This window comes from Pongo pygmaeus, chromosome 6 (genome assembly GCF_028885625.2).
Source record: "Pongo pygmaeus isolate AG05252 chromosome 6, NHGRI_mPonPyg2-v2.0_pri, whole genome shotgun sequence".
In the NCBI taxonomy this organism is placed as follows: Eukaryota; Metazoa; Chordata; class Mammalia; order Primates; family Hominidae; genus Pongo; species Pongo pygmaeus.
In genome coordinates this window covers 122123578-122137712 of record NC_072379.2, presented here as the reverse complement: position 1 = coordinate 122137712, position 14135 = coordinate 122123578, and positions in this window count along the sequence as shown.

Here is a 14135-nt window from a genome sequence, read left to right as displayed (position 1 = left end):
TCAGGGCCCGGTAGCTTCCTGCTGAATTTTACCAAACATTTAAAGAGGACTAGTACCAATCCTGCTTAGACTGTTCTATAAAATAGAGGACAGAATACTTCCAAATTCATTCTATGAGGCCAGAATTAACCTGATATCAAAACCAGACAAAGACACACCAAAAGAAGAAAGCTAATGAGGAATATTGATGCAAAAAATCATCAACAAAACATTAAAAATTCAAATTCAACAACACAGTAAAATAACACTCATCATGACCAAGTACAATTTACTCCAGGGATACAAAATGAATCACATATGCAAATCATTCAAAGTGATACATTATATCAACAGAATGAAGGACAAAACCCACATGATCATTTCAATTGTGCTTAAAAAGCATTTGATAAAACTCAACATCCCTTAATGATAAAATTACTCAAAAAAACTGGGTGTTGAAGCAACATAGCTTAACAAAATAAAAACCATGTATAACAGACCCACAGGCTAGTGTCATACTGAATGGGGAAAAACAGAAAGCCTTTTTTCTAAGACCTGAAGAAGAGAAGGATTCTTACTTTCACCACTCCATTGAACATACTACTAGAAGTCTTAGCTAGAGTAGCCAAAAAAGAGAAACAAAAATAGAGTACCAGTGTTGGAAAGGTAGAAGTCAAATTACCCTTGTTTGCTGATAATATGATGTTGTATTTGGTAAAACCTAAAGATCCCACCAAAAAACTATTAGAACTGATAAACAAATTCAGTAATGTGTCAGAATGCAAAATCAACATACAAAAATCAGTGACACTTCTATATGCCAACAGAACAATCTGAAAAAGAACTCAAGAAAGAAATCCCATTTACAATAGCTACAAATAAAGCAAAATACTTAGGAATAAATTTAACCAAAGAAGTGAAAGATCTCTACAATGAAAATTATAAAACACTGATGCAACAAATTGAAGAAAAAAATAACAGAAAGATATTCTGTGTTTGTGGATCAGAAGAATCAACACTGGTAAAATGTCCACACTACTCAAAGCAATCTAAAGATTCAGTGCAATCCCTATCAAAATACCAATGACATTCTTCACAGAAATAGAAAAAAATAAACCCTAGAACCACAAAAGACCCAGAATAGCCAAAGCCATCCTCAAAAAAAAGGACAACAAAACTGGAGGAATCACATTACCTGACTTCAAAGTATAGTACAGAGCTATAGTAACCAAAACAGCATGGTACTGGCATAAAAACAGATACATAGACCAATGGAAAAGAATAGAGAAATAAATCCATACATCTACAGTGAACTCATTTTTGACCAAAGTGTCAATCATATACATTGGGGAAAGGGCAGTCTTTTCGGTAGATGGTGTGGGGAAAACTGGATATCCACATACAGAATAATAAAATTAGACCAGTGTCTCTTGCCATATATAAAAATAAAATCAAAATGAATTAAAGAGTTGAATCTAAGAACTCAAACTATAAAATTACCATACAAAAACATTGGGGAAACTCTCCAGGACAATGGACTAGACAAGGATTTCTTGAGTAATACCCCCACAAGTGCAGGCAACCAAAACAAAAAGGAACAAATGGGACCACATCAAGTTAAAAACCTCTACATAGAAAAGGAAACAATCAACAAAATGACAAACTACAGAATACGGGAAGATATTTGCAAGCTCTTCATCTGACAAGTGATTAATAACCAGAATACTTAAGAAGCTCAAAGAACTAAATAGGAAAGCAAATCTAGTAATCTAATTAAAAAATGGGCAAATGATCTGAATAGGCATTTCTCCAAATAAGATATATAAATGGAAAACAGGTATGTGAAAAGGTGCTCAACATTATTGATCATCAGAGAAAAGCAAATCAATACTGCCATGAGATATCATCTCGCCCCAGTTAAAACAACTTTTATTCAAAAGTCAGGCAATAACAAATGCTGGCAAGGATGTAGCTAAAAGAAAATCCTCATACACTGTTGGTGAGAATGTAATTTAGTGCAACCCCTATGGAGAATAGTTCAGAGATTCCTCATAAAACTACAAATAGAACTACTTTATGATCCAGCAATCCCACTGCCAGGTATATACCCAAAGATAGGAAATCAGTATATTGAAGAGATATCTGCACTCCCATGTTTATTGTAGTGCTATTCACAATAGCCAAGATTTGAAACCAACATAAGTGTCCATCAACAGATAAATGGATAAAGAAAAGTTGGTATCTATACACAATGGAGTCCTATTTGGCCATAAAAAGAAGGGGCTCCATGAGATCCTGTTATTTGAAACAAGTGAAATAAGCCAGGCATGGAAAGACAAAGTTCACATGTTCTCATTTATTTGTGGGAGCTAAAAAATTAAAATAATTGAACTCATGGAGATAGAGAGTAAAATGATGGTTACCAGAGCCTGGAAAGGGTGGTTGGGAGAAATAAGAATGGTTAGTTGGTACAAAAATATAATTAGATAGAACGAATAAGATCTAGTTTTTTAGGCCAGGCACAGTGTCTCATGCCTATAATACCAGCACTTTGGGAGGCTCAGGCAGACAGATCACTTGAGGCCAGGAGTTCAAGACCAGTTTGGCCAACCTGGCAAAACTCTGTCTTTACAAAAAATGCAAAAATTAGCTGGGAGTGGTGGTGCATGCCTATAATCCCAGCTACTTGGGAGGCTGAGGTGGGAGAATCACTAGAACCCAGGAGGCAGAGGTTGCAGTGAGCCGAGATGGTACCACTGCAGTCCAGCCTGGGCAACAGAGTAAGACTCTGTCTCAAAATAATAATAATAATTATTATTATTACTATTATTATCATCTAGTCTTTGATTGCACAACAGAGTGACTACAGTCAACACTAATTTATTGTACATTTAAGAATAACGTGTAAAGCAGATCACCTTTCCCAATGTGGTTGGGCATCATCTAAGCCACTGAGGACCCGAAGAGAACAAAAAGGTGGAAGAGGGAAGAATTTTCTCTCTCTGCCTGACTGTGTGAGCTAGGACATTGGTGTCTTAGTTCAAGCTGCTATAACAAAATACTGTAGACTGAATTGCTTAAATAACAGAAATTTATCACATTTCTGGAGGCTAGAAAGTATAAGATTAAAGTGCCAGCAGATCCAGGAAAGAGCACACACTCTAGCATCTTTTAATAAGGGCACCAATCCTATTTATAAGATCTCTACCTCATGACCTTATATTACCTCCCAAAGGCCTTACTTCTTAGTACCATTACATTGGAGGTGAGGAGCTTAACAAATGAATATTAGGGTGACACAAATATTCAGTCCATAGGCATCAGTCTCCTCTTGTCCTTAGACTGGAATTTTACCAGCAGAACTACTGGTTCTAAGGCCTTCAAACTTGGACTAGAATTTACATCAATTCTCCTGGTACTCTGGCCTTCAAACTCAGACTGGAATTACATCATTTGCTTTCCTTGGTCTCCAGCCAGCTTGCAGATCACGGGATTTCCCACCCTCCATAATCGTGTGAGCCAATTAATTCCTTACAATAAATCTAAATCTTTCTCTCTCTCCTCTCCTCCCCCATATCCTATTGTTTCTCTGAAGACCCTTTTTCTAATACAACCCCCTTTAAGTCTTTTTGAAATCCTTAAATACTTATTTGTTTAAATTACTTTTATACTTAACTTTCCAAAGCCCCAATCTTAGCATAACTTATAGAATCCAAAGGTGGCAAGGGTTAGCTAGGATGTGGAGAAAGGGCAAGACTGCTGGTAGAAATGTAAATTGGTACAATCAATATGGAAAACAGTATGGAGTTTCTTCAAAAAAATTAAAAATAGAACTACTGTATGATTCAGCAAACCCACTTCTGGGTATATATATATCTAAGGGAAATGAAATCAGTATCTTGAAGAGTTATCTGTACTCTTATCTTTATTTTAGCATTATTCACCAGAACCAAGATATAGAAATAACCAAAATGTCTGTTGATAGATAAATAGATAAAGAAATTGTGGTGCATATATATAATAGAATATCATTCATCCTTGAAATGTAGGAAATCCTGCCATTTTGACAACATAGATAAACCTGGAGGATATTATGCTAAGTGAAATAAGCCAGACACATAAAGGCAAATACTGCATCTTGTCACTTATATATGGAATCTAAAAGTCAAATTCACTGAAGCATAGAGTAGAATGGTAGTGCTATGGGCTGAAGAGAAAAATGAGTAGGTGTTTTGATCAAGGGGCACAAGATGCACATCTAATATACAACAATGTGAGTATAGTTAACAATACTGTATTGTATACTTGATAGTTGCTAAAAGGCTAGATTTTAAGAGCTCTTACTACAAAAAAGCAAAGCAAAGAAAAATGATAACTGTGAGGTGATGAATACGTTAATTAGCTTGTGATGATTGTTTTGCAATGTATATTTATATTGAAACATCAAGTTGAATACCTTAAATATATACAGCTTTTATTTATCAATTGTACCTCAACAAATCTGGAAGAAAAACTATACCCTGTTCTCATGGTATTTTTTTTGGAGAATAAATTTGTATTTTTAAAAATATATTATTTATATAGCATGTAATGAAGTTACTGCTTTTGGTTTTAAAAAAATTGCTAAACATTTAAATTTTTTTCAAATTTATATTTGAATACAGTGATTATTAGAAAACAATTTTCATGTAAGAGTGTATTGATTCCTAAAAGTAAATGTTTGCGAACTGCTGATAAGGCATTTGATACTTTGCAAATAATTCTACATTTATTATGTAATTTTGAGTAGTTTTATTAAATCAAGACATGATTCACATACTACAATATTCACCTCTTTAATCTGTACAACTCAATTGTTTTTAGTATACTCACAAAGTTTTACAAACATCACCACTATCAAATTCCAGAACTTTTCATAACCCAAAAATAAACCTTGTACTCATCAGCAGTTACTCCCCCATCCCTCTTTCCCTGGCCCCTGGAAACTGCTCATCCACTTTCTGTCTCTGTGGATTGATCTATACTAAACATTTCATATTAATGGAATCATATAACATGTGGCCTTTGTGTCTGGCTTGTCTTGGCACAAGGTTTTTAAGGTTTATCCATGTTGTAGCATGTACCAGGATTTCATTCCCTTTTATGGCTGAATATTTTATTGTACAAAAATACTACATTTGTTTATCCATTTGTTAATTGAGGGACATTTGGATTGTTTCCAGTTTTTGATGCTATTATGAAAAATGCTGCTATGAACATTCATATATAAGTTGTTGTGTATACAGATATGTTTTTATTTCCCTTGGGTATATACCTAAGAGTGAAATCGCTAGGTTATAGTATAACTTTATGTTTAACTTTTTGAGGAACTGCCAAACTGTTTTCCAAAGAGGCTGCACAATTTTTTGTTCACAAGCAATGTATGAGAATTCAATTTCTCCATGTGTTAGTCCATTTTCACGCTGCTGATAAAGACATATCTGAGACTGGGCAATTTATGAAAGAAAGAGGTTTATTGGACTCACAGTTCCATGTGGCTGGGGAGGCCTCATAATCATGGCAGAAGGCAGGAGAAGCAAGTCACATCTTACATAGATGGCAGCAGGCAAAGAGAAAGAGCTTACACAGGGGAACTTCCATTTTTAAAGCCATCAGATCTCGTGAGACTTATTCACTATCACAAGAACAGTACGGGAAAGACCCACCTGCATGATTCAATTACCTCCTACCAGATTCCTCCTATGACACAGGGGAATTCTAGGAGTTACAATTCAAGATGAGATTTGGGTGGGAACACAGCCAAACCATATCACTCTATATCCTTGCAAACACTTGTTATTGTCTGTTTTTTGCATTTCAGGCATTTCATTGGGCACGAAGAAGTATCTCACTGTGGTTTTGATTTGCATCTCCCTTATGGCTAATGAGCTTGAGAATCTTTTCTGGACTGATTGGCCATTTGTGTATCTTTATAGATATGTCTACTAAGATCTTTTGCCTATTAAAAAATTGTTTTTTATATTACTGAGTTGTAATTGTTTTTATATGTATTACAAATACTAGACCCTTATCGGGTGTAAGATTTGTAAATATTTTCTCTCATTCTTCAGGCTCATGTTTCACTTTCTTTACTGTGTCTTTGAAGCTCAAAAGCTTTTAATTTTAGAGGTCCAATTTGTCTAGTTTTTCTTTGGTTACTTATGTTTTGGGGTTATATCTAAAAAAAGAATGCCAAATTTAAGGTCACAAAGATTTAAATCTATGTTTCTTCCATGAGTTTTATAGTTTTGTCTCTTATCTTTAGGCCTTTGTTCCATTGTGAGTTAATTTTTGTATGTGGTGTGAGGCAGGGGTTCCACTTCTCTTTTTGCACGTTAATATCCAGTTGTCCCAGTGCAATTTGTTGAAAAGACCATTCTTTCCCCCATTGAATTGTCTTGGCCCCCTTATCAGAGTAGTTTTACTTCTACCTCAATTTTTCTTACTTCCAAGTTAGTCTTGACTAATTATGTCTTTTGCCCAAGTTCAAAGTGCACATTCTCAAACAAAGAAGTAGCTCCCAAGTAATTAGAGAAAATATTTGGCAATGAAGTCAATTCTGGGAAATGGTTTAACTCAATGTCTATTAAAACATCTTCCAGGATGATCAGTCACAGCAGGCTACTGGCTTTGTAAGAATATGAATAATTCTCTGTAAAAATTAACTTAAAGTTTCCGTTATCTTATGTAGACTGGATTTTCTAAGGTCCTATTAGTGGGTTGTGCTAAAAGCTGTCTGATGCAGCAAATTTTTTGACTACTGCTTGGATTGGCTTCAGGTAGTTTCTTTTATAGTTTTTTAACAGTGTTTTTTTTTTTGGAGAAGTGTAGCCACAAAGCTTAGAAATGCATTGCTACAAAGAAATACCTGAAGCTGGGTAACTAATAAAGAAAAGAGGTTTATTTGGCTCATCGTCTTGTATTCTGTACAAAAAGCATGGTGTCAGCATTTACTTCTGATAGGGGCCTCAAGAAGCTTCTAATCATGGCAGAAGGCAAAAGGGCGCCAGCTTGTCACATGGTAAGAGAGGGAGCAAGATAGAGAGGAAGGAGGTGCCAGGTTCTTTCAAACAACCAGATCTCATGGAAACTCATGGAGTGATAACTCACTCATTACCATGAGACCAGTGCCAAGCCATTCATGAGGTATCTGCCCCCATAATCCAAACACCTCCTACTAGGTCCACTTCCAACATTGGGGGTCACAGTTCAACATGAGATATAAAGGGGACAAAACATCCAAACTATATAATTAGTAAACAGCTAAAGAGAGTCTCCCAATATGAAAGAGTACCTATTAGCTATTATAAGAATACATTTGCTGAGCTAATGATGCTAGGTAGCAACGAGCAAGGTTAAGATGAAAAGAGGCTTTCAGACTTTCATGAGGCTTTCAGGCTTTCAGACCAAGGGAGCATAACATCACAATAAAAGATAAAAATTAAGCAATAGTTTTTTTTTATTTTATTATATATATATTTTTAAGGAACTTGTGGGATAGGGGAATAGCAGATAATTGCCATGAATGTTTTAGGTATGGAGAGAATATTGATGTTAGATTAAATTAAACTAATAATAAAATAACTCTCAAATATGTGCCATCATTTGGGGGAAGAGATGTAAAGAAGGATTATATTTTTCTTAAAAGGGGGAAATGAAGTCTGTCAATCCAACTAACATTTCTTAATAATGGTTTGGATAGTAAGACTTTTGGTAGAACTGCAGTGTGTCAAGGCAAAGTCCCTCTATTCCCTGCCAAATTGTTTCATCAGAGTCACTTTCAAATGGATTGAAGCAGAGTAATGCAGATTATGGAGACAGGGTAAGCACTATGACTGCTAAGCAGCTACACCATCACATAAAGGAATAGAAAGAAGGGCTGAAAAGTGTTTTTACACACATTCAAGTTTGCTCTGTTTACAGCTGTGATGGTATAGTTAGATGATGAATGAGAGTTGCTCAATAGGTTTCTTCAGAATTGGAGTTTAATAAAAATTATTTGCATATTCTAAAAAACTTGATTCGGCCTTGGCTTCCAAAGTTGTTTTGAGCTGTATTTTTTTTTATTTGTCTTTATATGTCTTAGAAAAGGTAACTGAGAATCAGATTGGTAACCAGGTGCTTTCTAAATTCCATTTTCTCTAACGTTTTACAATCCTTCTGTATTAGTCTATTTTCATGCTGCTGATAAAAACATACCTGAGATGGGGCAATTTACAAAAAAAAGATTTAATGAACTTACAGTTCCATGTGTCTAGGGAGGCCTCACAATCATGGTGGAAAGTGAAAGGCACTTCTTACATGATGCCGGCAACAGAGAAGACTTGTGGAGGGAAACTCCCATTTTTAAAAAACATCAGATCTCGTGAGACTTATTTGCTATCACGAGAACAGCATGGGAAAGATCTGCCACCATGATTCAATACCTGCCACCACATCCCTCCCAGAACATGTGGGAATTCAACATGAGCTTTGGGTGGGGAAACAGCCAAACCATATCATTCCACTCCTGGTCCCTCCAAAATCGCATGTCTTCACATTTCAAGATCAATCATATCCTCCCAACAGTACGCCAAAGTCTTAACTCATTTCAACATTAACTCAAAAGTCCACAGTCTAAAGTCTCATTCGAGACAAGGCAAGTCCCTTCTGCCTATGAGCCTGTGAAATCAAAAGCAAATTAGTTATTTCCTAGATACAATGGGGATAGAGGCATTGGGTAAATACAGCTGTTCCAAATAGGAGAAATTGGCCAAAACAAAGGGGCTACAGGGCCCATGCAAGTCTGAAATCCAGCAGGGCAGTCAAATCTTAAAGCTACAAAATGATCTCCTTTGACTCCATATCTCATATCCAGGTCACAATGATGCTAGAGGTAAGCTCCCATGGCCTTGGGCAGTTCTGCCCCTGTGGCTATGCAGGGTGGAGCCCCACTCCTGGCTTTCACAGGCTGGTGTTGAATGTCTGCAGCTTTTCCAAGTATCCGGTGCAAGCTGTTGGTGGATCTACCATTCTGGGATCTAGAAGATGGTGATCCTCTTCTCATAGCTCCACTAGGTGGTGCCCCAGTAGAAACTCTGTGTGGGGGCCCCAACCCCACATTTCCCTTCCTTACTTCCCTAGCAGATGTTCTTCATGAGGGCCCTGCCCCTGCAGCAAACTTCTGCCTGGGCTCCAGGCATTTTCACACATCCTCTGAAATCTAAGTAGGGGTTCCCAAACCCCAATTCTTGGCTTCTGTTCCCTCGCAGGCTCAACACCATGTGGAAGCTGCCAAGGCTTAGGGCTTGTACATTTTGAAACCACAGCCCGAGGTCTACATTGGCCCGGGATGCAGGACACCAAGTCCTTAGGTTGTGCACAGCATGAGGACCCTGGGCCCAGCCCATGAAACCATTGTTTTCCTTCTAGGCCTGTGAAGGGAGGGGCTGCTGTGAAGACCTGTGATATGCCCTGAAGATATTCTCCCCATTGTCTTGGGGATTAACATTTGGCTTCTCATTACTTAATCAAATTTCTATAGCTGGCTTGAACTCAGAAAAGGGATTTTCTTTTCTATTGCATTGTCAGGCTGCAAATTTTTCAAATTTTATGCTGTTCCCTTTTAAAACTGAATGGCTTTAACAGCACCACAGTCACCTCTTGAATGCTTTGCTGCTTAGAAATTTCTTCTGCCAGATATCCTAATCATCTCTCTCAAGTTCAAAGTTCCACAAATCTCTCAGGCAGGGGTAATATGCTTCCAGTGTCTTTGCTAAAACATAACAAGAGTCACCTTTGCTCCAGTTCCCAACAAGTTTCTCATCTCCATCTTAGACCACCTCAGCCTGGATTTCATTGTCCATATCATTATCAGCATTTTGGTTAAAACCATTCAACAAGTCTCTAGGGAGCTCCAAACATTCCCACATTTTCCTTTCTTCTGAGCCCTCCAAGACATTCCAACCTCTTCCTGTTACCCAGTTCCAAAGTCGCTTCCATATTTTTGGGTATTCTTTTCAGCAGTACCCCACTCCTGGTACCAATTTACTGTATCAGTGCATTTTCACGCTTCTGATAAAGACATACCCAAGACTGGGAAATTTACAAAAGAAAGAGGTTTAATTAACTTACAGTTCCACATGGCTAGAGAGGCCTCACAATCATGGTGGATGGTGAGAGGCACTTTTTACATGGTGGCACCAAGAGAGAGAAAACTTGTGCAGGGAAACTCCCCTTTTTAAAGCCATCAGATCTTGTGAGACTTATTCACTATCACGAGAATAGCATGGGAAAGACCTGCCCCCATGATTCAATTACCCCCTACAGGTCCGTCCCACAACATGTGGGAATTCAAGATGAGATTTGGATGGGAACACAGCCAAACAATACCACCTTCCATCATAGATATAAGCAAAGAAAATGTCCTCTCTTCCTGTTCCCTATGTATGTCAAAGTTGTTACAGTGAATATCATACTGAGGGTAACAGTCAAGAAAGGAGGACCTCAGAGCAGATGTCTAGCTGTTGAGAAGGTCACCTGAAAAAGGTTTAAAGTCTGTGTCAAGCATGGTAAAATAGAAGAAATACCGGCTTGGGAATCAGAAAGATGAGATCTCAGACCAGCCCAATAATTTGGGGAGAAACTTTAAACCTACCCCAAATTCTAAAATCTAGGCTTCATGGCTTGGAGAAACCACCCATTCCTATGGTTCAAAGTATCAATGAAACAATGTCTACAAAAATATCCAATTGTATTAATCAGTTCTGGTACTGCTATAAAGAAACACCTGAGACTGGGTAACTTATTAAAAAAAAAAAAAAAGAGGATCATGGTTCTGCAGGCTGTACAGGTAGCATGACTGAGGAGGCCTCAGGAAACTTTCAGTCATTGTGGAAGGTGAAGGGGAAGCAAGTATGGCTTAAATGGCTGGAGCAGGAGGGAGAGAAGAGGGATGCACTACACACTTTTAAACAATCAGATCTTGCAATAACTCACCCATTATCATGAGAATAGCACCAAAGGGGAAATCCACCCCCATGATCCAATCGCCTCCCACCAACATTGAGGATTACAATTTGACATGAGATTTCGGCAAGGACATGGAACCAAACCATATCACCAAGAATCTATGAAACACCAGTACCCATGAGATATTATCAAAAATAAGATTTCCGATTTCCTAAGAAAATAAGGTCAATATCAATGACCACTTTTATTAATGAGGGTTCTCTAGAGGGAAAGAACTAATGGAATATATATTATATATATATAATATGTGTATATATTTGTATATGTGTGTATATATATATACACATATTATATACATATATTATATATGGGAGCTTATTAAGTATTAACTCACACGATCACAAGATACCACAACAGGCCATGTGCAGGCTGAGGAGCAATGACAACCAGTCCGAGTTCCAAAACTAGAGAACTTGGAGTCCGATATTTGAGGGCAGGAAACATCAAGCATAGGAGAAAGATGTAGGCTGGGAGGCTAGGCCAGTCTCTCTTTTCACATTTTTATGCCTGCTTTTTATTCTAGCTGTGCTGGCAGCTGATTAGATTGTGCTCACCCAGATTAAGGGTGAGTCTGCCTTTCCCAGCCCAGTGACTCAAATGTTAATCTCTTCTGGTGACACCCTCACAGATGCACCCAGGATCAATACTTTGTGTCCTTCAATCCAGTCAAGTTGACAACTCAGTACTATCCATCACACCACTGTAGTAGTCTGGATATCTGATTGAATGCTTAATTAAATAAAATCAATTACATTCTTACCTTATCTTATTCCTAAAAATATCTAAGAGCATTCAAAGGGTACACACAATGCAGAATAAAATAAATAAAAATATGTTGGGAGAATAAAGGTAAAGGGCAAAAAGGGTAGAAAGACAAAGTAAGAAGTGAAATCAGCACTCAGATGCAGGCCACAGGACCCTTCAAATGAACAGAGATGGACAAAATCTCTTAGCTCTCAGTTTCAGGCAGCCAGTTTGAGAAGGGAATTCACCCATGTCGTGATTCACAAGGTACCCAGCAAAACCCCTAGTAGCCATGTAGGGAACCTTATCTCTGTGGATCTTCAGAGAGGGGACTTTGTAATGGAGTGAATAGTCTTCTCAACAACACCCACATAGCAAACCCAGAGCCTTGTTCCATACAGCTATTTTGAAAGTCACCATTCTAAAAACTTTATGTGTATTTTCCCACTCAGATTCAAACAACCTTGTGAACTAGGTCAATGTTTATCTCCATTTGAATGGAAGAAAATTTGGACACAGTTAGTGTATTAGTCCATTTTCACACTGCTATAAAGGTACTACCCGAGATAGGGTAACTTATAAACAAAAGAGATTTAATTGACTCACAGTTCTGCATAGCTCGGAGGCCTCAGGAAACTTACAATCATGGCAGAAGGGGAAGCAGGCAACTTCTTCACAAAGTGGCCGGAGAGAGAAGAGTGAACAGGGAAGAGCCCCCTATAAAACCAACAGCTCTTGCGAGAACTCACTCACTCTCACGAAAATAGCAAGGGAGAGAACCACTCCCATGATCTAATTACCTCCCACTGAGTTTCTCCCTCAACAGGTGGGGATTATGGGGATTACAATTCAGATAAGATCTGGGTGGGGACACAGATACAAACCATACCAGAGAGGTTAGATGACTGGCACCAGCTACCACATTCAGTAAATGATGAAGGTGGAATTCAAACACAGGCATTCCAGTTTCAGAGCTTATCCTTCAAAGTGAGTCAAATTATTCAGGAAAAACTATTTCATAAGAGAGTCATGCAAGACCATCCATGGAAGTAGCTCTGTAGTGCTGTGGCTTAATTCGTGAATATAACAGAGATTCTCAAACTTCAACATACACAGGAATCTCTTTCATAGTTAACAAAGCTGCACAGGGGATTTTAATTATGGTAGACCATTTGAAAACCTCAGTTTTTCTAACATTAGAACGAATTAGAGTCACCTGGAAGGCTTGTTAAACCAGCGATTCCTGCCCTCCTGACCCCTCCTTGAAGTTTCTGATTCAATACACCTCATGGGGCCTGAGATTTACATTTCTGACAGATCCCCAGGTAATGTTCATGCTGTTGATGTTCATGTTGGTAGGACCACAGCCTTCGGGCAATCATCATTAGTGATATTCTAAACAGGATTAAGTATTGGTTGATAAACAGTGAATTTAATTTAATTTAAAATTTTATTTTCTGAGAAATACATGGTTCCATCTTTTGTTATTGGGACAAATGCTAAAAAATAGACTCAGTCCTGATGCACACTATGTGGCTTGTAGACATATGCAGGCATTTTGCTTTTATAAGATTGGTGCAAAAGTAATTGCATTTTTGCCATTACTTTTAACGGCAAAGACCGCAATTACTTTTGCACCAACCTAATATAAGCTAAAAATAAAATCCTAAGCCCTTCAGCCGACTGAATGGACGCCTCTCTTGGCCAAGGGGACCCCAGAGAAACCTTAAATGCTGAGTTTCTGGCCATGCCTGGACAGGAGGTCAGGCACACCTCATTATACCCAATTCCCTTTGCAATTTAGACACAAAAACTGACCAGCATTAACATTAAAATAAAGATCATAAGACTAGCAGAATAGATTCTTTGTGGCAATAAGATATCAAATCATAAACACGACCTAAGGCCATGCCATGCAAGAGTTAAGTCATGCACCACTGCACTTAAAGAATAAACTGTGTTCTAACTGCTACATGGTTTTTCTTTTGCTTTATCAGCTAAACAAGCACTGACCTTGAGATAAGCAATATTGAAAGAATTGCAGCCCACTTCCAGATGATGACTAACCGACCCCCTCTTCCACAACTCATAACAACAGCTTTGATCGAACAAGGTACTGATTCCTGCAACTTTCCCGTGATAAGAGATGGCAAACCAAGGACTGGTTCTGGCCAGTTTACACACTTGAGTGTCTTCATGTCTCTACTTCATCTTCTGACCTATAGGGCCTACTTTTAATACATTTAAATGTTAAGTCTCCTAATGGGTCCTACGTAACATGCATGTTTATTCAATACATATGCATTAGGACCGCCTTCATGAATATTCATAGCTCCTCCTGTAACCTGTTGAATATGTATACT